This window comes from Ambystoma mexicanum, chromosome 6p (genome assembly GCF_040938575.1).
Source record: "Ambystoma mexicanum isolate Mex_15411 chromosome 6p, UKY_AmexF1_1, whole genome shotgun sequence".
In the NCBI taxonomy this organism is placed as follows: Eukaryota; Metazoa; Chordata; class Amphibia; order Caudata; family Ambystomatidae; genus Ambystoma; species Ambystoma mexicanum.
The window spans coordinates 590,009,847-590,032,622 of NC_090935.1; the positions used below are offsets into that span (position 1 = coordinate 590,009,847).

General features: G+C 50.3%; 1 protein-coding gene across 1 annotated transcript in view; it reads left to right on the top strand.

The window, feature by feature from the left end:
* The window catches only part of AP3B1 (adaptor related protein complex 3 subunit beta 1), a 2,743,269-nt gene that overhangs the window by 734,714 nt on the left and 1,985,779 nt on the right, over window positions 1-22,776 (top strand). The gene's annotated exons all lie outside the window — the stretch shown is intronic.

Here is a 22,776-nt window from a genome sequence, read left to right on the forward strand (position 1 = left end):
AGAGCCACCAATCTGTTCCAGCTTGTGCCCGAAGAAACCAGAAAGGAGGGTTTCCAGTACCAGAGGCACAAGACCAAGAGGAAGACAATCATGGTGGTGCACCTAGTGAACGATGTGTGGGAGGAGGGCCTGGCTCTCGAAGAACTCTTGCACGGCTCCAGCCAAGCAGGATAGACTGAAGAAGTAGTACTGTGTACCGGTATCTGCACCCAAGTGCCTTAGGTCGCAACCATCGCCAGATTCGTTGGTTTCGGTGACCACAAGGAAGTGTTCTTCTAACCCGTCCTCGTCTTCAGTCCCTCCGGACAGCGAGGGTAGGAAGTTGGATGCCATATGCAAGAAGATGATCTACACTGCAGTGTCCACCAACAAGGCGGCCAACGCCCTGGTGATCCTAGCCAGGTACGACAGCTAACTGTGGTACAAGCTGGGCCAGATTCTGGAGTTTCTCCCCGACAAGAGGATGGGGCGATCACCCTCTTCCTGGAGAGGTAGCTTCGGATCACACCATCACAGTGGCGTTGGATATTGCAGACACAGGGTTCCGGCAGATGGGGGAACGGTGTCTGCGTTCACTGCCAGGGTTGGCTGAAGGCCACACATTTCTGCCAAGAGGTCCAGACGAAGGTACTGGACATGCCTTTCGATGGAGAAAACCTTTTCGGGAAGGTCCTCGATGAGTCCCTGCAGGCCCTCATGGCAGATATGGAGACGGTCTATGCCCTGGGCTCCCTCCAACAGCACCGTTCTTCCTTTCGCTCCTCCAGAGGAAAATCGGACAGATCTTTGAAGGGTTTCTCCTCCTTGTATCGCCAGCCTTCCTGATCTGACCCAGGAAGCCCACAGAGGCCATTCGCAGGCCTATGGGGGAGGAGGCCAGAGTTGTCGTCAGCAGGGCATGGCGCCAAAGCAATCGTGAACCGGCCAAGACGTTGGGCCCCCACCTGTGCACCCCAGTGGGAGGCCGGCTGACTAGGTTTGTCAGCGAGTGGGAAAAGATCACCACCGACAGATGGGTGTTGGATGCTCTCGCTCAAGGACATACCCAGGAATTTGAGCATAGGTGTCTGCGGATCCTGCCGGTGGCCCGTCAGGAGCAGCACGTCCCTCAAAACTTGGAGGATGTACGGGCCATGCTACGAAAAGGGGCAATAGAGCTAGTTCCTCTTCGTCTCCAGGGCTCTGGAGTCTACTACAGATACTTATTGGTAAGAAGGAAGACGGGGGGGGGGGCTGGAGGCCCATTCTAGACCTGCAACCTCTGAACAAGTACCTCAAGTCTCAGAAATTCAGGATGGTCATGTTGCAACACGTGCTCGTCCAATTGGAAAGATGTTATTTCTTGACGTCGCTGGACTTGGAGGACGCCTAGTTCCACGTCCCAATTCACAGGAAACACTGGCCGTTTCTACGCTTTGTATTGCTGGGACAGCACTACCAGTTCAAGGCCCTACCCTTCGGCTTTAAGTCGCCCCCAAGAGTGTTCACGAAGAGCCTGCCCATATGCGTCTACGGGGGATTCACGTTTAGCTGTAACTAGACGACTGGCTCATCCGGGCCCGCACGCGACAGTCGTCCGTCGGACACAGGCAGGCGCTGTCAAGTTGCTGGCAGATCTGGGATTCTCCAACTATCCAAAGTCCTGCTTGACACCATTGCAAAATGCACTGTTGTTGGGAGCCAGACTTGATACAGTGTCCTGCCTCGCATCACTTTTGGAGGAGAGGGTAGTTTCCATTCAGCTGTTGTCAATGAAGACTGTCACGGTGCAGACCATCAAGTCGTTGCTTGGCATGATATCCTGCATCTACCTTATCCGGCTCTGCAGGTTAGAGATGTGACCTCTTCCGGAGTTGCTGGATGCTCGCTGGGTGCAAGTGTCCAAAGAATTGCAGACAAGAATGCTCTGGACATTTCCGTCGGGCGATAAGGTTGTTGGGTGACCGCTCCAACTTCTACCATGGCACAGGGTTTCAGAGCCCTCCATTTCAGGAAACGGTCACGACGGACACTTCCCTGGAAGGCTGGGGAGCCCACACCGGATGTCTGCACGCCAGAGGCCTTTGGGTGCCGGGGGAGAAGAATCTCCATATCAACATCCTGGAGCTACGGGCAGTGGTCTGGGCCCTCAAGTTGTTCCTTCCGTCTCTGAAGGGCAAGGTGGTGAGTATCTTCACAGACAACACCACCACGATGTTCTATATCAGGAAACAAGGGTCACTTGGTCCCCGGCCCTCTTCAGGGAAGCGCAGGAATTGTGGCAATGGGCCGTCGGACAAGACAGTTTCCTCGTCCCCCTTCACCTAGCCGGAGTCAAGAACACCATTGCAGCCTCCCTCAGTAGGGAGTTGTTTCTGCCACGATTGGGAACTTCGGCAGGACCAGGTGGACCACATCTTCGCCAAGTGGGGAAGGTTCCAGATCGATCTGTTTGTGACGACGGGGAACTCCAAATGCCAGACGTTTGACAGCAGATTCCACCAGCCGAGGAGCTTAGTGGACCCGTTCTTCCCATGGGAAGGGATGTTTCTGTATGAGTTTCCTCCGTTTCCGCTCCTGCTACGAGTCATCCACACACTCATTGTCAGTGCAGACTGACACTCATTGCCTCGGCGTGGCCGAGGCAGATTTGATAACCGGACCTTCTCAGCCTATCCGCATCGCCGCTGGTCAAGCGATCAGCGGTCCTGGATCTTCTCACCAGAGAAAGAGGCGCAATCCTACATCACGACGCAAGATTGCTCAACCTTGGGGCTTGGCTCCTGCAGCCCTAGTGTTTTGAGGATATGAATTGCCGGCAGACTGCAGAAGTCCTCGCCAAGGCCAAGGCATCGTCGACTCTGAAGTGCTACGGTTACAAGTGGAAGCGTTTTGCTACGTGGTGCCGGTCGCAAAAGATGACCCCTTCGAGGGTCACGGCCCGCAGATTCTGTAATACTTGATATCCTTGGCCAAGGCTGGACTGGCGCACACCTCGATCAAAGTGCTTCTGATGCTTCCTCAAAGGACTTTTTCAATATTTCCCGCCAGTGAAGGCGCCTGCCCCGGCATGGGAGCTCAACGTGGTTAACAAGGCTCATGGGGGAGGAGGGGAGCCTTCGAGCCTGTGTATCAGGGCCCTCTCAAGTTCTTCTCTTGGAAAACTGCTTTCCTTGTGGCCATCACCTCCGCCAGGAGGGTGTCTGAGATAAAAGCCCTATCCTGCAAACAGCCGTAAGTGACTTTCCACGAATCAAGGGTGGTGCTGCAGACGCACCCCTCTTTCATGACAAAGGTTCTGTCCGAATTCCACCTTAACAAACCTTTGATATGTTTTTTTTCCCAAAACCTTTGTCTCCGACTGAGAGAACGTTGCACCTGCCCTGAAGTTCTACGTGGCACGCGCGAAGAGTACTCTTACGTCCCGTCCCCATTCCTCCATGCGGTATGGGGCATCCCTTCCTAGGGACGGGAGTCTGAACTTTTTTCACCAGAAAAACCTACCCCTTTAAATTTAGAGGCGAGTATGGGTGCGGCCCTTGGAGCATGTGCTACCCTGACTCCGCCTGCCAGAGCCACACCTCAGTCCCTTTTTCCACATCGACGGGAACAGGCCGATTTCACCAGCGCTCCTGGGTTTGGCCTTGCCGTGTAATTCCACGCGCTCTTCCCCCGGATTCTTATCTTATCTTTTTGTCTTTGTCATCTATGTACTTGGTCCTCCGGCGTCACACTCCTCCCCGGCATGCCGACTTCAGCTGGTTTCAGCAGGTGTCTAGCCTGCGAGGGACTCTTTCCCATGTTTGACCCCCACGCTTTTTGCCTCTGCTGCCTTGGCCCTAACCACGGCTGGGAGCATTGCACCGCGTGCATCTCTAAATCCACGCGCACTGAACAACAAGCTAGCCAGGTGGAGGGAACTCTTAAGCGTCGCCTCCAGAGGACTTGTTTGTCCAGCAAAGATCGAGGCCCAAGGAAGAGCTGTTATCCATCGCACCCTCTAAGGGCGACTCCTTCCTGAGGAAACACCCAAGCGGGAGGAACCTCTCGGGTTCTGTTACCAGCACACGCACCAAGGCTAACCCAGCTACCGGCCTTACGGCCGAGGGGTCTCCGGACCCTACCGGTATCAGTGCTGAGGCACAGCAAGGTTCTTCTACCGGGTCTACTTCCGAGGGGCTTTGCCCCATTACTGGCACCATGTTCAAGGTGGCGCCTGCACGCAGCACTACCGGCGACAATGCCGAGGGCGGTGTGCCTTCCAGGCCTAGACCTGAGGTGCGGGATAGGCCTCGGGTTCCAACACCAAGAGTCATCATGGGCGAGGCCATGTCCGAAGGGCCATGCACCATGACTGGCACGTGGCCGACAAAATGGCTGCCGTGCCAGACAACATGACTGCTCATCCAATGCCACTCCTAGGAACAGAGCAGGTGGGTGAATGAGTTAAGGCGGGTCTAGGAGAATCCAGGCTGGTAGCGCAGGACATCATGGAGTCCACAGTGGCCCACATCGATACCTCTTGCAGGGCTATCTGCATCACCACGGACATGAGAAGGATGGCCTGTCTTGGGGCTACTAAGTTTAACCCCGACGTCCAGGATCGCATATTTTTGAGGGTAGCAACCTCTTCCACTCTACCACCAACAAGGCATTCGATAAGAAGAACAGCTCGCAAACTGGGAAGTGTTTATCCTGACGAGGGCCACGCCCAAGGCGTACACCCAGTCGCATCAACGCTCCGATAAGGGGTGGGCGTTTGGTGATTTCCAGGGATTCCAGGAGCGGAGGTCGGGACAACCTGGCCGCTCGCCGAGTCAGCACCGGCACAAGCAACAAAAAGGGGGTGGTGAAGCAAGGGCTTCTTCCATTCCCTCTCCTCAGCAGCAGCCTCAGAAAGTAAAAAGGCATGCCGTGTATTTCCGGGTCCATGTGTCTCCAATGGGGGGCCGGCTAGCCTCTTGTGTCCCTTTTTGGCACAAGAACTTCGCGGACACGTGGATCTTCTTAGTAGTATCCACGGGTTACCGCCTACCTATACCCCCCTTTCCTCCTTCCTCCCCTCTCATAGATTGGGTCTGCTACTCTGTTGGCAGAGGTCCGGTCGCTCCTCGAGGGCCAGGCAGTGGAAGAAGTACCAGCCTCCCAGAGAGGATTAGGCTTCTATTCCAGGATTTTCGCCAAAGAAACGAAGAACCAGGCTGGCCTGAGAGTTGTGTTGGACCTCTCCACCATCAACCTCCCCCTCCCTCTTCAAAAATTCAAGATGGTTACACCAGCACTCATTGCAGAGACACTATACAAGGGAGATTGGATGTGCTCTCTGGATCTCAAGGACGCTTAACTACTCGTCCCAATTTGGCAGCCACATTGCTTTTTCCTACGCTTCAGGAATCGTAGGCTGTCGCTTCCAGTACAAGGTGCTACCCTTTGTCCTCAACTCATCCCCCAGGGTATTCACCAGACTCATGAACGCAGTGGCAGCCCTCTTCATACCTGGATGACTGTCTCGTCAGGGCGAGATCCCCAGAGGGTGTTGTCCACACCTCCTCCGTGCTTATGAGTACGCTCCACGACCTGGGGTTTACCATCGACCTCAAGAAGTCTCAGCTGCAGCCCACGCAGAGCCTCACCTTCCTGGGCCTCATCTGGGATACATGCTCTGAGAAGGTATTTCCCTCGGAGTACAAGATTACGGCCGTCAAGAGGGCCACTATGCACTTCCTTACCAGACCAGTTACTTCAGCTTGGTAGTACCAGCACCTACTGGGTATCATGGCAGCAGTCCTCTTGGCTGTGCCACACACGAGACTCTGGATTTGGAGACTGCAACTGCAACTGCACTTCGCAGCCTCATGGAATCAAGAGTGGCTCCCAAGCAGAACTGGTCAGCATACCGCCTTCGCTCTACATTGACCTCATGTGGTGGTCCAAGGACTGCAATCTGCGGACTGGTAGAGCACTCCGGCAGCCAACTCTGCTTCTCGCCATTACTACAGATTCCTCCCTAGAGGGCTGGGGAGCTACTAGGGACAGCCACAGGGTCCACGGAGTCTGGACCCAGCAGGAGTTGCAAATCTACTGGCTGGAGCTCAGAGCCATTAAGCTAGACCTCAGGGCCTTCCTCCCGCTCATCCGGGGCAGCACTGTCCTGATCCAGACCGCAACTCCACCAGCATGTACTATGTCAACAAGCAGGGGGGGCTACCAGGTCTCATCCGCTGTGCAGCCTAGTGGTCAGCATGTGGGAATGGGCCCTGGAAAACATCTACCTCAGTGCCAGCCAACTTGGAGGCGGACAGACTCAGCAGGCTGAGAGCGGACAATTACGAGTGGTAATTGAAGACCAGGTGCTGCAGGAGATTTTCAACACATGGGGACATCCTCAGGGGGGGATCTATTTGCCTCCTCGAGAAACAGGTAGTGCCATCAGTTTACATCTTAGCAGGGACTAGCCCCCGGCTACCTGGGCGACGCCATGTAAATTCAAGGGGAGGGCATGACTGCATATGCTTTTCTGACCACACCCCTGATTCCCAGGGTACTCCACAAGATAAAGGAGGCATGTCACCTCAGCATCATAGTGATATTGCCTTGGTGGCCGGCGAGACCGTGGTTCTCTGAATTGCTTAGCCTCTCGGACCAACAACCCCTTCGCCTTCCGCTGGGCGCAGCACCTCTCCTGTAACCAGCGGGGGGGGCGGGGTTTTCCACCCCGCTCCTCAGACGCTAGCCCTCGCAGCGTGGTTCCTGGAGATCACCCAGGGCGCTAGGAGCAAGGCCACTAGGAGCCAATACAGGAGTAAATGGAGCAGATTCTGTCACTGGGCAGACTCTAAGGAAATCAACCCCCTGACGTGCACTGCACGATGGACGATGTGCTTTCGTTCACGGCGCACCTTGCCCACTCAGGGGTACAGGTGGACACATGCCGCACCTATCTCGCAACCATAGGGGCCTACAGAAATTCGGAGGATGAGGTCTTCTCCTCTTCCAACCTGATAGTCAGGAAACATCTGGCGGGCCTTTCCAGGCTTTACCCGCCCCTCCAAAAGCCACACCCTGTGTGGGACCTCAATGTGGTGTGGGGCACCCTGGCGCACAAACCCTTTGAGCCGATGACATCTGTGGACATCAGACTGGTCACCATCAAGACAGCTCTGCTAGTAGGTCTCATATCCGCTCGCAGAGTCAGCGATATCAAGGCTCTGGTGGCTTCAAAACCCTATACCACTTTCCACAGGGATAAGGTGGTCCTGCGGCCTCGCCCGTCGTTCCTACCTAAGGTACCTTCTGCGTTCCATCTAAACAAGGAACTTGTCCTACCTACATTCTTCGCTTACCCCAAGGACGAGGCTCAGAGAGTCTTGCACTGTCTGGATGTCAGACGCGCTCTAAAATTCTATCTGGTTGGAACCAAGGGCTTCCGCAAGTCAGACATACTTTTTATCAACTTTGGGGGCTACAGACCCGGTTATCAGTCATCCAAGGCCTCCATAGCAAGGTGGATGGTTGCAGCCATCAAAGAGGCAGACGCAGCCTTTGGACAGGTAGTTCTATGGAACTTGTTTGCTTAAGGAGGGTCTCCTCTCCACCCTGGGGCTACATTCAGTTGTCATCGCCCATACAGTATGGAGGTACCGGGATGGGACGTAAAAGTAATTACAAGTTACTCACCGTAGTGACTAAGTAACGTACTCTTAGTCCTTAGTCCCCTTTCCTCCATATGTCCGACCATCCTCCTGCCTATTAATACTGGTGTCCTTAGGCAATGATATATATTGGTCTGAAGAGTGGTGCCGGTGGGCGGAGTCAGGGTAACGCATGCTCCCTGGGCCGCACCCTCACACGCCTCTAAATTGAAAGGGGAAGGTTTTTCTGGGGAAAGGTTGTGTCTCATGTCCCTAGGAAGGGGTGCCCCACACAGTACGGAGCAAAAGAGACTAACTGGTGAGTAAAGTACAAGTTACTTACCTGTAACTGTTGTTCTCCAGCATGGGTCTGGCATGGATTCACATGCGAACCCTCCCTCCATCCCCTCTGCGGCTCTTCTTGGTCATACTGCCACTTTATGTACATCCCAAATCTGAAGATGGCTGCCATAAGAGTGGCTTTAGGAGAGGACTGTCTTTGGCTGGGGGCAGTATGACCCAGAGGACAGTGATTGGTTCATGGGAGAAATAATTTTGTAAGTGAAACTGTTTTTCTTTTACCGAGGACTCCCAGCCGGACGACGCAGGAATATTCATGAGCATGTTAATCAATGCCAGACCCATGCTGGAGAACAATAGTTACCTGTAAGTAACTTGTTGCTTATGATTGTATTTCTCAGATTTCAAGCGTTGTTGTATTAAGATATTATATATTCGAAGTTCTTCGATCAGGATATATATTAGACGTTCAGCATCTACCACAGACCGGCCTCGACGCACTACACCTTAAGACCTGCAACCATGCTACGGCCTTCAATGTAGGGAGAGTGTGGGAAAACCCTTGCACACTTGTAGGTTAAAGAATGTCTATTATTTCCCCTACAATTCTTAACATCATTATCTTGCTGTCCACCAGTGTTGGCCATGGAGAACGCTCCTTTTAAATTTTGTGCCACGTGTAACGAGATGTTTCAGTGGAAAGACACTCCTAAAACGTGCAACTATTGACTTCCTTGCGACCACCAGGAAGAGCAATGACAATGAAAGGTGATGCATCGTTGGAGTACCCTGCAGGTGTTGAGTAATCTGAGATAGAACAGGACTGCGTCGGCATCCCATAAAACGCCGAGGAGATTTCCGATCGGGAAACAGAAGATTCCCAAGGGCCAGTCCCCAGCTCTGAGGTGGGAGTCACCTCGCTCTGCTATGGAAGCTCCCCTGGCACCAAGGTTTCACATGGTAAGGCAATACACTGGTAGGTGCCTCACTTAGAGACACAGAGTAAAACTAAACAAATTTGCAAAGATAAGAAAATACTATCCCCAAAGTCAGTTTCGACGCATTCATGGAAATTAAGTAAATCCACGGTGGAGAAGGGTCCCTCAGTGCCCTGTGGGTCGGCGTCTCATAAAACATCCCCAGGGTTAACACCAAAGATTTATTTCTGTGCCAACGCCTCTGCATGTAAGGAATTGTGAAGGTTTAAACCAGACAAAAACACAGGTGCCAAAATCAACTGTTTCGGCGCATGTGGAAGAAACGAAACCCACGCATTCAGAAATTCCTGCCACTATAACTCATACGCTTAAGAGAAAGAGGAATGTTCACACACCAGGACAAGAGGCACTGGAAGGGGAGGAAGACTTTTCACCACTAGACTTAACTTCATATGCGTCAGGAGGTGGGACTAAAGAAAAATTTGAGTCTGCTTTGAATAAGGTAGCTTCCTTTATGGATTTCGTTTTAGAACGTCATCCCTTCAAACGTAAGGAGATATCTTTAGAGGAGAAGGCTCCACTTAAAAGGGTGATTGTTGTGCCCACTGGCCCATTTGGAGAACCATTGAAGATTGAAATGTTTATTGATATGTACAAGCTTATAGATGAGAATACAGGTAAGGACCTAGACGATCGTTTCTCCTCATCCAATATTGAGGATCCAGTTTCGTCATCACCTATTTTTGATATTGTTTTTTTATATAATGATTTGCTAAAAGAGCAGCTCATTACTTCAAAAGTGATACGCAAGAGTCAGAAGAGGACACTGATTTTGTCGATGACATCCTCAATTAAAAGAATTATGTGAGTCAACATATACATCTTCTAAAATCAGTTAAAAGACGGCTAGAATCTTCTTTAGCTGCACCAGGGCTAACAAAGACTGTAAACCCATGTATTGAAATAAAGTTTAAGCCAGCTCTAACAGTTCCTCTTCTCATCAGGGTTCACTTAAAACCAGATTCCCTTGTTGTCACTACACCACGGAAAAGGGTGGGCATACCTTTTGCGTCATTTGAAGCCCCTTCAGACAAAGAAAGCAAAACAAGTATGCTTTTGGCAAAAATGTTGCTACCTCTGGAGCCTTCCAGATGAGAATAGCCAACATTACAGCCGTTAGGGCTAGTTACAGTAGGGTCCAATGGGATAATATGGAGGAGCTTGTAAACCATGCTCCACAGGCCCCTTAAAACTGATAAACTAAAAACATTAGCTGAAGGCAAGCAGACTGCTAACATATTTCTAAAAAAATATCCCGGAGTCTGCAGATACAGGTAGGGTTTTTGCAGAGGGATCCCTATTTAAGATATGCTAGGCTACATAGCTCTTGTTTTAGAGCACACACACATGCCGCCCTATTAAGCATACCTATAGATAAAGGTTTTTTCTGATGCTTGTAAATCTGCTTAGAATCACATGCTGTGCATATGGGCCGACATCCAGTGGTAACCGCAGAGTTATTGCATCTTGTCTTTCGCGGACCGAAAGGGGATGTCGGCATAGGCGTGTCTGTAACACTATCTCTATTGTGAAGTGTAGTGTACCCAAAATCCCTCACACGCCAAGGTCCTTCAGATTGTTTTTTTCCGCCCAGATAACTGGCCGCCCTATAGCGGAGCTCTTACATAAGAGACATTGTTTATCTTAAACCGACTTGTCGGTTATTCCTCCCGCCCCCCCTTTAAGTCACTTTGACGGCAGAACATCTTTGGCGAAGACTGCGGGGGATCGGTCTACGGCGGTGGATTTCGGTGCCTAATATCCGGCAGCTGAGGCATCCACGTGGCTGGGCCCTCTGGCCAGCCTTCACAGTAGGGAGAGTGGGGTTTGGGTGGCCATATCTTCGCTATGTCTTTCGTCTTTTCCCCTCTTTACCCTTTAGGTCTGGTCATTTTTCCCTTTTGCTATGGAAAGGACTGTTAAGGAGAATTATCTTCTAAGGCTAATTTCCCTTACCTATAGAGTCCCCCAGCAGCTTTGCTGGATTTGAAGGGTTTATTTTTTTCTCCTGCTAAGAGTGAGACCCTTTTTTCCCACTCTTAGACAGATTGCTAGTGTGTTATTTAGGCTATCGTGGGTGCTTATGGTCTATGGGGTTTTCTCACCCTCATAGGGATCATCTTTTTAACATGTGTGGTACACAGCACCCTCCGTGCAGTACCACAGGGGTGTCATAGCGACCTCCAAACATAGACTCCATACCCTGGGACCGACTACTGTCTCCCAGGGCATGTAAAGTCCCCATTGACTTTACTAGTCAAATCTTATGAACAAAACCAGTACAAACCATCTTACTATGGAAGTACTGGAAAGAGTTAATAGTTTTTCCCTAGTGTTCATTTTCGAGAGGGTACCGTCAAGTCCCTCTCTCCAAAGTTTCTGGCTGGTGGCAGTGGTTACTACTGTAAATATTCGACCGCAAATATTTCCCTATGGGATTTTCCCATTGTTCGAGGCTACCACTTTTACTGACAGCTTCTAACATACCACTGGGTTATTTTAATATTAACTTTAATCCAGTTTTTTTTTTGTCAGAACTTAAATAATATTTCTTTTTCTGAAATCCTAACCCAGGTTGGGGATCCTTTGTTTGTCGTTTTGGCGGGCACAGAAGCCCTCCTCTCGGCGCCACTGAGTCTGGGGTAGACAGGATGTGTGGAAGGGGGAATAGGCACCCTGGACAGGGTTACCTACGCAACCCAAGTTGCACTCTACCCTGATAGGCTGGGGGGTTCTCCTGCCGGGAGAGCCACCCCACTGTGCGAGTGACAGCTAGGCTGTATGAATGGGGGTCTTGCTGCATAAAAGCAGGGTCCTGAGGACTGGAGGACAAGACGTCACCATTGGAACTAGAATCCCAAAGAGGAGAGAAGCTGAAGACATCTGCAACGACTGAACCACCGGTGAAGCCCTGCAGCAGATCCTCAGCACTTTTCTCCAACGACTCGAGAAGATCTTTGGCTGCAAGAGTCATCTTCCCTTGAGCTGGTGGGGCCAACCAGTTCACCAATCGGCTTCCAGGACCTGCCTTTGTTGAATCGCCAGTGCCCTGCACTCTGAGACCGGATAGCCAGGCACCCGTCCATCACGACAGTGATTTAAAGGAGCGTACCTTTTATTAATTTTATCAGCACCACAGCTGGCTTCATCCCTGGGCAGTGCAGTAACTCAAACTTTCCTCCACGACGAGAGTCTCTCTTCCTCTGCTGGATCTCCCGAACTGAGGGAACTGCCAGGAACTACCGCCACTGCAGGAGCCACTTCCGCTTTTAAGGTACATCGTTCCGCCAGGCCTCCTTTTCGTTGGGTACTGCTAAAGGTGTTTTAAATCCTTTACTTACCTACTGGGTTGGCCGCCCCTATCATCTAACATTATCATTTACCTTCTGCAACCGCCTTTTCAAATTGTTAAACAAAGACTTGAGTGCAGCTACTAGAACATTTTGATCCTGGGCACTTTGCCTTGTGCCACTGACTCTGGCACAGGCCTATTGACTATGGCTAAATCAGTTGCAACTGCCTTTTCTAGATTGCTTCTCACCTAGAAATGTGTTGGTGCACCTTACTCTTATAACCACCTTTTTCTTCCCCCTTTTTAATCTTGTGAAGTGCCATTTTTCTTGGTTTTCACTTAAGTATTGCTTAAGTTGAAGAACTGCCTTGCCTAACTTGTTCACAATCTACTTGGGAAGTGTTGCTGGTGTGTTACAGAGTCTAAACCTATATAACTTGTCCTTTCCCTCCCTTTTGAGAAATTGTTAGTGCCATTTCTGCTGGGTTGACACAGTGCCGTTTTGCTCGGTTTTCACTCTTGCTCAAACTTGTCTACAATTTAAATAGGGAGTTGTGTATACTTTTCTTGACTGTTTTAACTTGCTTTGATAATAGTGATTTGTGTGTGGAATTAAGAGTGTGTAAAATAAATATATATATTCTTTTTGATACAAAGCTTTGGTCAGTGTTTCCTTGTTCCATAGTATTGTGGTCCTATTGTGTAATCCCTGAATACTGCTCATCTCCCTCTTGAGATAGGTCTGACTGCTCAACCACATCTACCAACTAAATCTGTGTGGTACAGACTGATACCAAAGGGGATTTATTGCATATACCTGTAGTCCTAATCTTCTGTAGTGCTCCCTAAGGGAACTGCATAGGATTCTGCCTAACAAGGACTCCTTTTAGCTTCTGCCCTAAGTGTAGGGTCAGATACCTGTGGAAGGACGAACACAGGACGTGCAACTCCTGTCTCCCCTTAGATCACGACGAGAAGCGGTGTGCGGCTTGTAAACTCCTTCGGCCTAAGACCCTTAAGGAGCACTGTGTAAAACGGTGGGCCGCGTACGGTATGTCGCAAGCAGAATTCTCTTCCCCCACCGCCATACCCGCCGAAAGTTACAGGGGCACCTCTGATGACCAAACATCCTTGCGGATGTGATAGACCTTGAGGCGGACACTTCTAGGTCTGCCATGCCCATCTCCGACCCTTCAAGGCCTGACACTAGTCTCCCTTCAGGGACAACACCCGGCGACAGGGGCGTACAAAGAATGCATTACACTAAACACACAAGCCTACACCTGTTTCGATGGGTATGTCGAAAAAGGTGAAAGCGCCAGCAAGGGCCTCTAAAATTTCGGCGGATTCCTCTGATCAGTCAGATCCAACAGCCTTCCCCGCATCTGCAGCAGCCTCTTGCGACTGGGCATTCCAAAACAAACAAGGGTGCTACCCAGCCCTACAGGTAAGGTGCGTATCTTGGCTTTATACGCATGTAATTAAAGCCATTACGGAACATTTAATTTTCAAGGGAATTGGGTCCTCCGACATATTCCATATCTATGACAATAATCGCCACAGCTGCTGCTTTGGAAAATCTTTCTGCGTCGATGATGTCGATACGCTGTCCTCGAGGGCCTCCGTCGAGCCAACGTCGCCGGATGTTGTAAGTAGGACGCACGACGCACGTAGCCTCTGTTCCGTTTTTTCAGCGAATGTGTTCGCTTCAGAGATCTCGGCGCACCTCGATTCTACTGAATCCTGTTCTTTCGGTTCTTCGAACCTGTTTCTTTATTGCTATTGTACGATGTCTTTGGCTTCTTCCACCCCACGGTCCGGGTTTAAGAAGTGTTAGGTGTGCGGGTCCAAGATGTCACTGACGAATACGCGCAACGCTTGCCTCTGGTGCCTCGGGGAGGACCATGATACGGACGACTGTGTCGACTGCCAATCACTCACATCAAAGGCCTTGTGGTAGCGTAAGAAGAAGCTGTCGGTCGGTAAGGTGGCCAAGCCCCAGAAGTTGCGTTCCACTGCGCTTTCGACGGACGATTCGAGGGCGACTCTCAGCATCTTCGTTGTGAGTCTGGGGGTTCTCGGTCTGGGAGTCGGTCCCGCCATTCCTCTGCCTCTTCGAGGCACTCCAGGAAGCGCCGTCACAGGTCGCCTTCCCCGTCCTCTTCCGAGGATTCCGCCCATCGGCGGTTGCTAGTCCCAACAAGCATTCCACTCTTGAGGAATGGGATTCCTTCCGAAAGGAGATGTTGCTGATTTTTCAATCGCAGGGCTCCGGTCCGTCCGCGCCATCTGAGGATGCCGGTCGACCGGGCGCCTTCGAGGTCCCGGTCGGACAAGGATGGTCGCTCTAGACATGCCCGTTCCAGGTCCCGGTCCTCAACGCCCTCGAGACCGCGAGAACCTGTGAAGTCTTCGAGGAAGACATCGACGCTGAGGTCGTCGACGGACTCCCTCGAGGCCCCGCCTCCGAGGAAGTCATCGACGCCCAGGCTGTCGAGAGACACGCTCGGGGCTCCGCCCTCGAGGCCTGTGTCGACGCCGTCGAAGCTGTCAGAGCCACACAACGCCGATTCCATCGAGGCCTTTCGGGGTGGCTTTGTCGGAGGTGCCCCATGGCACGGTGTCACCCCCCAGGAAGGCGCTGGCCAAGGCTAAACATGTCTTTGTGCATTTTTCTGTATCCTCCTTCCAGCCTCTGGATTATATTTCTGAGGTGGATGAGGGGTCTGAGGAAGGTGAGGTTCCTGCAGGGGTTCCTGATGACATTGTTTCTGGTCATAGTCAACTTGAGGACCCGCGTCAGTCGCTGCACGACGCCAGTGGTCTAGACACCTCTCTCTCCGGAGGTGAAGTTTGGTAGGCCAGAGCCTGGCACGCATGCCGACTCCTCATACCAGCGCCTCATGTCGAGGGTCACGGATTACCTGGGGTGGTCTGCCCCCCCCTGGGGATTTTCAGCAGGATGACCTGACCGATATCCTGGACCAAGGTCCTCCAACTGACCCGGTGCTGCCATTCCATATGGCCTTGCAGAGAAGTGTGGCGGCGGCTTGGACCTCTCCGGAGAGTCTCCCGGCATTGAGCAAGTCCTTGTCGAAGAAATATCGTCCAGCCAGTGGCGACCCCTGCTACTTGACCACGCACCCTACTCCGGAGAGTTTGGTGGTGCAGGCGGCTACGGCCCCAGCAAAGCAGGCGTCGCACCCTACCATCCCTCCTGACAGGGACGATAAACGTTTTGACAGCTGGGCGAAGAAGGTATTTTCTTCTTGGGGTATGACGCTTCAGGCTGCCAACTCGGTTTGTGCCTTGTCATGTTTCATGCACACTCTGTGGAACTGTATTTCCCTAGCGGCTGATCATATTCCTGAAGGGGAGGAACGGGATGGTTTCCTTGCTATTGTGCAGGATGGCAAGGGTGCCATGCGTGAATCCATTCAGTCGAGTCTGTACATGGTTGATTTCGTCAGCCGTTCCTTGGTGACGAGCACCGTAATACGCAGGTTTGCGTGGTTGCGGAAGTCTGGTTTTGCTCCTGATGTGCAAGCCCAACTCAACATGCCCTTTGATGGTGAACATCTTTTTGGCAGCAAGGCTGACGAGAGTCTTGAGAGGTTGCAGACCTCCAAAGCTGCATCAAAGTCGTTGGGCGCTGCAGTTCGCCAACCTCCGCCTTTTCGTCCGAGGCGACAGCAATGGAGTGGAGGTTCCTCTCGATATTACTCGTCCTTTAGTAAATCGAGAGGCGCTGCTAGTCAAAGGGGCAACTGTAGGAGTGCCAGAGGTGGAAAACAAGGTACTCGAGGTGCCAAGGCCGCGCAAGCAGTTGTCTCTTTGCCCTCGGGCACTGCCGCAGCGGCTTCAGCTCAGTCATGAGGCCCATGCTTCTCCGGTTGGTGGAAGGCTGGCGCAGCATCTGGTGGAATGGCGTGCCATTACTTTAGAGTTGGGGGTTCTGGAGATCATAGCCCACAGCTACTGTCTTCCTTTCCGGCAGAGGCCTCACGACAATCCACCAGGGAATCTCTCTTTGAAGAGTCCGGATCCGCTCTTTGCGCAGGAAATTCAATCCCTGCTGAAGAAAGGCGGCAGAGAACTGGTGCCTGTAGCGGAGAGGAACAAGGGATGGTATTCCCCTTATTTTTTGGTTTCGAAGAAAGACTGGGGATTGAGACCCATTATAGACTTGCGCGGTTTGTACAAGCTCCTCAGGAAGGACAAGTTCAAGATGGTTACTATTTCTCAAGTCCTCCAGGCCCTTCAACTTCAGGACTGGTTGGTGTCTCTCGACCTCAAGGACACTTATTTTCATGTGGCGATCCATCCCAAGCACAAGAAGTACCTGAGGTTCGCGGTTGCCGACTCGCACTTTCAGTTTCGGGTCCTGCCGTTCGGATTGACCTCTGCCCGAGGGTCTTTACCAAGCTCATGGTGGTGGCAGCAGCGTATCTCAGGAAATGGGGATTCACGTCTACCCCTACCTGGACGATTGGTTGATCAGGACCCGCTCTCCTGAGCAAGTCCTGGATCATCTATCCGTCACCTGCCACTCCCTACACAAGCTGGGCTTCTCCCTCAACTTAAAGAAGTCCGACTTGACGCCAACTCAGCGGCTCCAGTACATCGGAGCAGTGATCGACACGTCCCTGGGGCAGTGTTTTCCTCCCCAGGTGAGGGCTCACCACATTCAGCAGATGGTGCACAAGTTTCAACATGCATTCGAGTTCTTGAGGTTGCTCGGCCTCATGGCATCCTGCATTCTTTTGGTGCCAGAGGCCAGGTTGCGGATGTGATCTCTGCAAAGGGCTCTCAAGCTCCAGTGGTCACAGTCCTCTGGCAGGATGTCGGACCCCGTTGAGGTGCCGCCCTCAGTCGCCCAGGACCTTCTGTGGTGGGCCGTCGAAGGCAATCTGATGAGGGGGGCTCTGTTTTGGCTACCCTGGCCGGAGGTGACGATCGTGATGGACGCGTCCCTCACGGGATGGGGAGCTCATGCCAACGAGCTGATAGTCAGTGGTTGTTGGTCTCCGTTGGAGTCCAGACTCCATGTCAATCTGTTGGAGCTGAGGGCCGTCATCTTGCCCTCAAGGCTTTTCTGCCGACTGTGCGAGGAAAGAATGTCTTGATTCTGACGGACAACACAGTGGCCATGCACTACCTCAACAAAAAGGGGGTGCAGGGTCACTTCCTCTGTGCAGGGAGGCGATGCAGCTCTCGTTCTGGGCCATCCAGCTGGAAATTTCGATCTCGGAAGTTCATCTGACCGGAGACGAAAACGAGACGGAGGACGCTCTGAGTAGGCACAGCGCGATGTCTCACGAGTGGGAGTTGGCTCAGGAGATTCTCCTGGAAATCTTTGCCTTTTGGGGGACCCCTCAAGTGGATCTCTTTGCCTCCAGTGTCAACCGGAGGTGCGAAAGGTTCTGCTCGCGGGAATTTTTTCCAAGAGGAGCCTTAGGAGACGCGTTCGTAGTGGAGTGGTCCTTCCAACTGCTGTACGCGTTTCCTCCAGTCTTTGTCATCCCACAAGTGTATCAGAGGTTACAGAGGTTCGGTTCCCAGATGATTCTCATTGCTTCGGCATGGGCCCGGAGGGCATGGTACCCAGACTTTCTCGGCTTGTCCATCTGCCCTCCACGTCGTCTTCCCTACCGAGACGATCTGCTCTCACGGGAGGGGCGTTAGGTTCGCCATCCAGAGGTCAGATCCCTCAACCTTCACGCTTGGCTTCTGAAAGGTTGAGGTATAAGGATTGGGACTTCCCTGAAGACGTGTTGGAGGTGTTGCTCTCGGCCAGACGGCCGGCAACAAAGTCTCTGTACCGTTGCCGTTGGCGTAAATTCTGCGACTGGTGCAGAGTTAAGCATGTGGATCCTTTTGGATGTGACATTCCCATGGTTCTGTCTTTTTTGCTTTCTTTGGCCCACAGGGGCTTGCAATTGGGTACCATTAAAGGTTACCTGGCGGCGCTTCCATATTTAAGCGCTCGTCTGAAGAATGTTCCTATTTTAAGATTCCTTTAATTTCTCAGTTTTTGAAAGGGCTCACTGTGTCCCCTCCGTCACCTTTTCTGGTGCCCAGTTGGGATATGAACCTTGTTCTTAAGTTTTTTATGGGTGCTCCGTTTGAGCCTTTGCATTCTTGCCCTTTGAGACCGTTAACTCTTAAAACTGTGTTTTTGGTTGCGGTTACTTCCGCTCGCAGAGTGAGTGAGTTACAGGCACTTTCAGTTAAGCCACCCTTCACTGTGTTTCATAAGGACAGGATTGTCCTTCGAGTTCGTCCTTCCTTTCTTCCGAAGGTGGTTTCGGAATTTCAGTTGGGCCAGAAGGTTGTTCTTCCGGCATTCTATCCTCCTCCGCATCCTGGTAAGGAAGAGGAGAGGCTCCATAGGCTTGATCCTAGGAGAGCGTTGAGCTTTTATATTTCAAGCATGTCCCGGGTCAGAGTGGACGATCAACTCTTCATTGGTTACGCTGGAAAGCTTTTGGGACAAGCTGTGACGAAACAGACTTTGTCTCGTTGGATTGTTTTGGCTATCTCCGAGTGTTACCACTTGGCAGGTAAGGACCCACTGGCTGGCTTGCGGGCCCATTCTACCAGGGGTATGGCTGCATCTACTGCCCTACAGAGGGGTGTTCCTATTCGTAACATCTGTGATGCAGCCACCTGGGCTTCTGTACATACTTTTGTACGTCACTACTCCCTCGATTCCATCCGAGGACAGGATCTTGCCTTTGGCAAGGCAGTCCTTTATTCTGCAATTTGATTGGGCATGCTAAATTTGTGTTCTAAATTCTTTTCCCACCTCCTTGCTTTGGTACTGCTTTGGGAGTCTGTCAGAGATATGGAATACATCGGAGGACCCAATCCCCTCGAAGAACAAGTTACTCTCTTACCTGGTAAAGTTCTTTCGATTGGGATGGTCCGACGACGTATTCCATATCGCTACCTCCCTACCTTCCCCGCTGCAGAATTTCTTATGCGATTGCAGCTTACATTTCTGCAAGGCCTTGTGTGTCTGACTGGCAGAAGACTGGTGGCACACGTTCTGGGGGAAAAAACTACAACTGAGGCTACAGGCGTTGTGCGTCCTACTTATCACATCGGGTGACGTTGGCCGTCGGAGGAGGTCCTCGGTGACGGCGCATCAACGTCATCGACGTAGGACGCAGATGCCGAAAATTTTCCGAAGCAGCACAGCTGTGGTGATTACTGTCAAAGATATGGAAAACGTCGTCGGAACATCCCATCGAAAGAACGTTACCAGGTAAGAGAGTAACTTGTTCTTATCTTTATTAGATGGTGCCTTTGAAATCTCTGCCAGAACCACATTGATTGATATCACCGATTGGGTCAATTCCCACAACATATTAGCCGATTCCCAACTGGTTATTCGGGAAGGTCTAGGAACTGTAAATTAGGATTTAAACGTATACTTAATCGTAGCCAATTCTCTGTACATCAAGGAGGAAGCAGTACTTTTTGCATTCATTGACCTTTCCCGCTACCTTTGATTCTGTTAATAGGGTACAATTATGGCAGGTCATGACACAACCAGGTCTACCAGAGCATTTGATTAGGGTTCTGATGGAATTTCGTACCAATAAGACCACTGTCGCATATGGGAAATCTGGGGCATATACTCTGTGGTTAGATATTCATTGGGGAGTTCGGCAAGGGTGCACTTTAGCACCCCTCCTGTTCTTGTTTTAATCAAATAACTTGGAGAGAGTACTATCTGAAGGACAAGTTGATGTTCCCTAGTAGTGGTTGATTTCACTCTGAAAAAGAAACCCAACAGTCGAATTATTATTTTCTAGAGAAAAATCGCTTTTCTTATTTGGGCATAACCTTTGATAAATTGCTTAGGGGAGATGAGCATATAAATATTGCAACCAGAAAGCCGGAAGTATAGGGGGTGTTAATAATTTTCATTGCTCATTTAAATGACAACTAGCAGCAATTATGGGTATCTACACTGCCCATGCTAAAGCCATGGTATTTTATAGTGCAGAGGTGTGGGACTGAGTCATCCAGTAAATTGCAAATCAGATAAGCTATTTTGCAGGAGAACTTTGGGACTGCCCAAGTGCACGCTGTAAGGAATGCATGGTATCAAAGTAAGACCGGCACAAGTGACCACAGCTCAAGGGTGTTCATTGAAATGTATCAAGGGTGTGATAAACGCCTATCTAAACTTAAATCTACAGATGGGAGCAAGCTACGAACATGAAATAATAACTCAGTCCTAGTGGAGTCTCGTCAAAATAAAAGGGCCTATACTAAAAAAAAAAAAAAAAAATGCCAGTCCTTACTGCTAAGTTACAAATAGTGGGGGGTAATGTTCATGAAAAAGAAAGAAGTGTTCCAAAATGAGTCAGGATGTTCAGGTAGTTGACCGCCCTTCTCCATGTTTTCAGCACGGGACAAGGCGATTCACTCGGCTTCTTCGTCTGGAGGACACAGTTCTATTACCACCATCAGGGCCTTCTGTGCCCAAGTCTCTTGAGGTATCAAAGTCTCTTGATTCAGAGTGGCTTATGTACCAAAACAACTAAGTTCCTTTTAAGATATTCAAGTCTGGCGATTCACTCTTCACCCTCGATCTCCCTCTTCTGGGGTCAGATCCTCGTCTCTAATGCTTAGACTATTTTTTCTTGGGTGACTTACGGTTCACCCTGGATCCCCCTCAGTCGGGCTCAGATCCCTTTTCTGCAATGCACAGGGTTTGCCTTGACCCGTTGCAAGACCACTTTGATTTCACAGTTCACAATTTTACACTTTCAGTAATATACATGAGACCTTCGAATGAGCACCCGTGTGGTGCCGAACCACTTTGTATATGGTATCTTTCTCAGTTTCAAAAGTTCAGTCACTCCTTGGATATTCAATTATATTTGCATCGCTCATCAGATATGCCCTACACTCTGTTCTTTGCAGATTTCTTCATACAATGTTGCCGCTTGCAACATTGGTCCTTACACAGACTGGTCTGCTATCAGTCTCTCGGACTCGCCGGCTGTGCTGACTTTGCGTGTGCTGCTTTGTTGTAGCAGCCAAGGACAGTACCACAGCAGCAATAGCTCCTCCCTGCATCAGCTATCAATGCGGGAGATTCCCGGGTGCCTTCGACACATAATGCACCTTTCTGCAGCTTTAATTCCCGGTGTTATGTTTCTTGTTCTTGAGGGCTTGTGAAAGTAGCGGTCTTCCTCCGAAAAGGCCAAGGGCAATTCCCTCCTTGCAACCCTTTCTCCTTGTATTAAACTGCCATCTCTGAACTGCTGCTTCCTCGTGTTTTGCCTTGCTTAGAGTGTGCTTTCGTGTTCCACCTTTTATCCGTGTGGGGACGTGTGATGGAGGTCAGGTGTGTGTAATTATCAGTAATTGCCTGACCCTTGTGTTGGTCAGGTCTTAGTCCATTTTCTCTCACAGTGAGCTGTCTATGCGAAAGTGTTTGTGTCGGGAAAGGAGGTTGGGGGGGTTGAGTTCCTAGATATCCTACGTAGTAGAATGGGAAAAGGTGTTAATAGGGAAGGGGATTCCGCATCTCACGTTCCGATGTCCCACTCCCCAAAGACCCCCATCCAGGTTATCCTCCCGCACTGGTCCACCCCTTAGGAAGTGGATCCAAAAGTGATGGCCGTGTCCTGGCAGTTTGGATGACAGATCCCCAGGGACTAGCGGGTGAGACACCTTCTGGTTTCTCACAGCGCTTAGCTTCAAACTATATAATGAATTTGGTATTCATCTTAGGGGACCTTTTAAAATCTGCTAATTGTCACAATCCAATACTAAAGCTATTCTGACTAATATTATTCTAGGCTAGGTAATCATTCATTCAAGAATGAAAAAAATCCCATGGTCTGCCCATGTTATGAAATACATGTCAGTTACTCAAGCTTTTAATTGGTGGGCACTTTGTTTTCACTATCTAGTCGGAAATTAAACTGGTAATCCAGAAACGTGTCCTTCCCACTAGAGAGAATGTAGGGAATGGAACAGACTCTGAAGTAAGTACTGCACATTATGCTAGTTCGATTGAGGGTGTAAAGCCTTATTTAACTTTCACAGTGTGCAAACAAGCAAGCTGGACAGTGACTAGACTATGTTTTAATTTTATCCCGTTTAATGTATAGGCGTCCCGCCATATTAAGCAACAGAATGCTGTAAACCAAGATTGTCCTTTCTGCCAAAACCAGATTTAAATGTTTCTACTTTGCATTTGATCTGCCTAAAATGAGCTAATTTACGTTCTCTATTCTTTCGTTCAGTTCTGAAACCTACCAATATAAGATTTTTTTCTCCATGCTTTTAAGTTTCTATTACTTTGTAATTTTGTCAGGTGATTTTTGCACTGAGTAATTATTTTAGAAAGGCACTCAAACTTTTTATTTGTTGAGGACCTTGGTATACATTTTATACTGTTTGTGTTTTTTTTTCGGAATCTGTGATTATTAAACTGACTTGTAACTTTGTTGAATTGATGACAATCCAAATGAATTTTTATACAATACAAATTTGAATACAGAAACGGACTACAAAATTGTTGGAAGTTTAATTTTCAAATGCC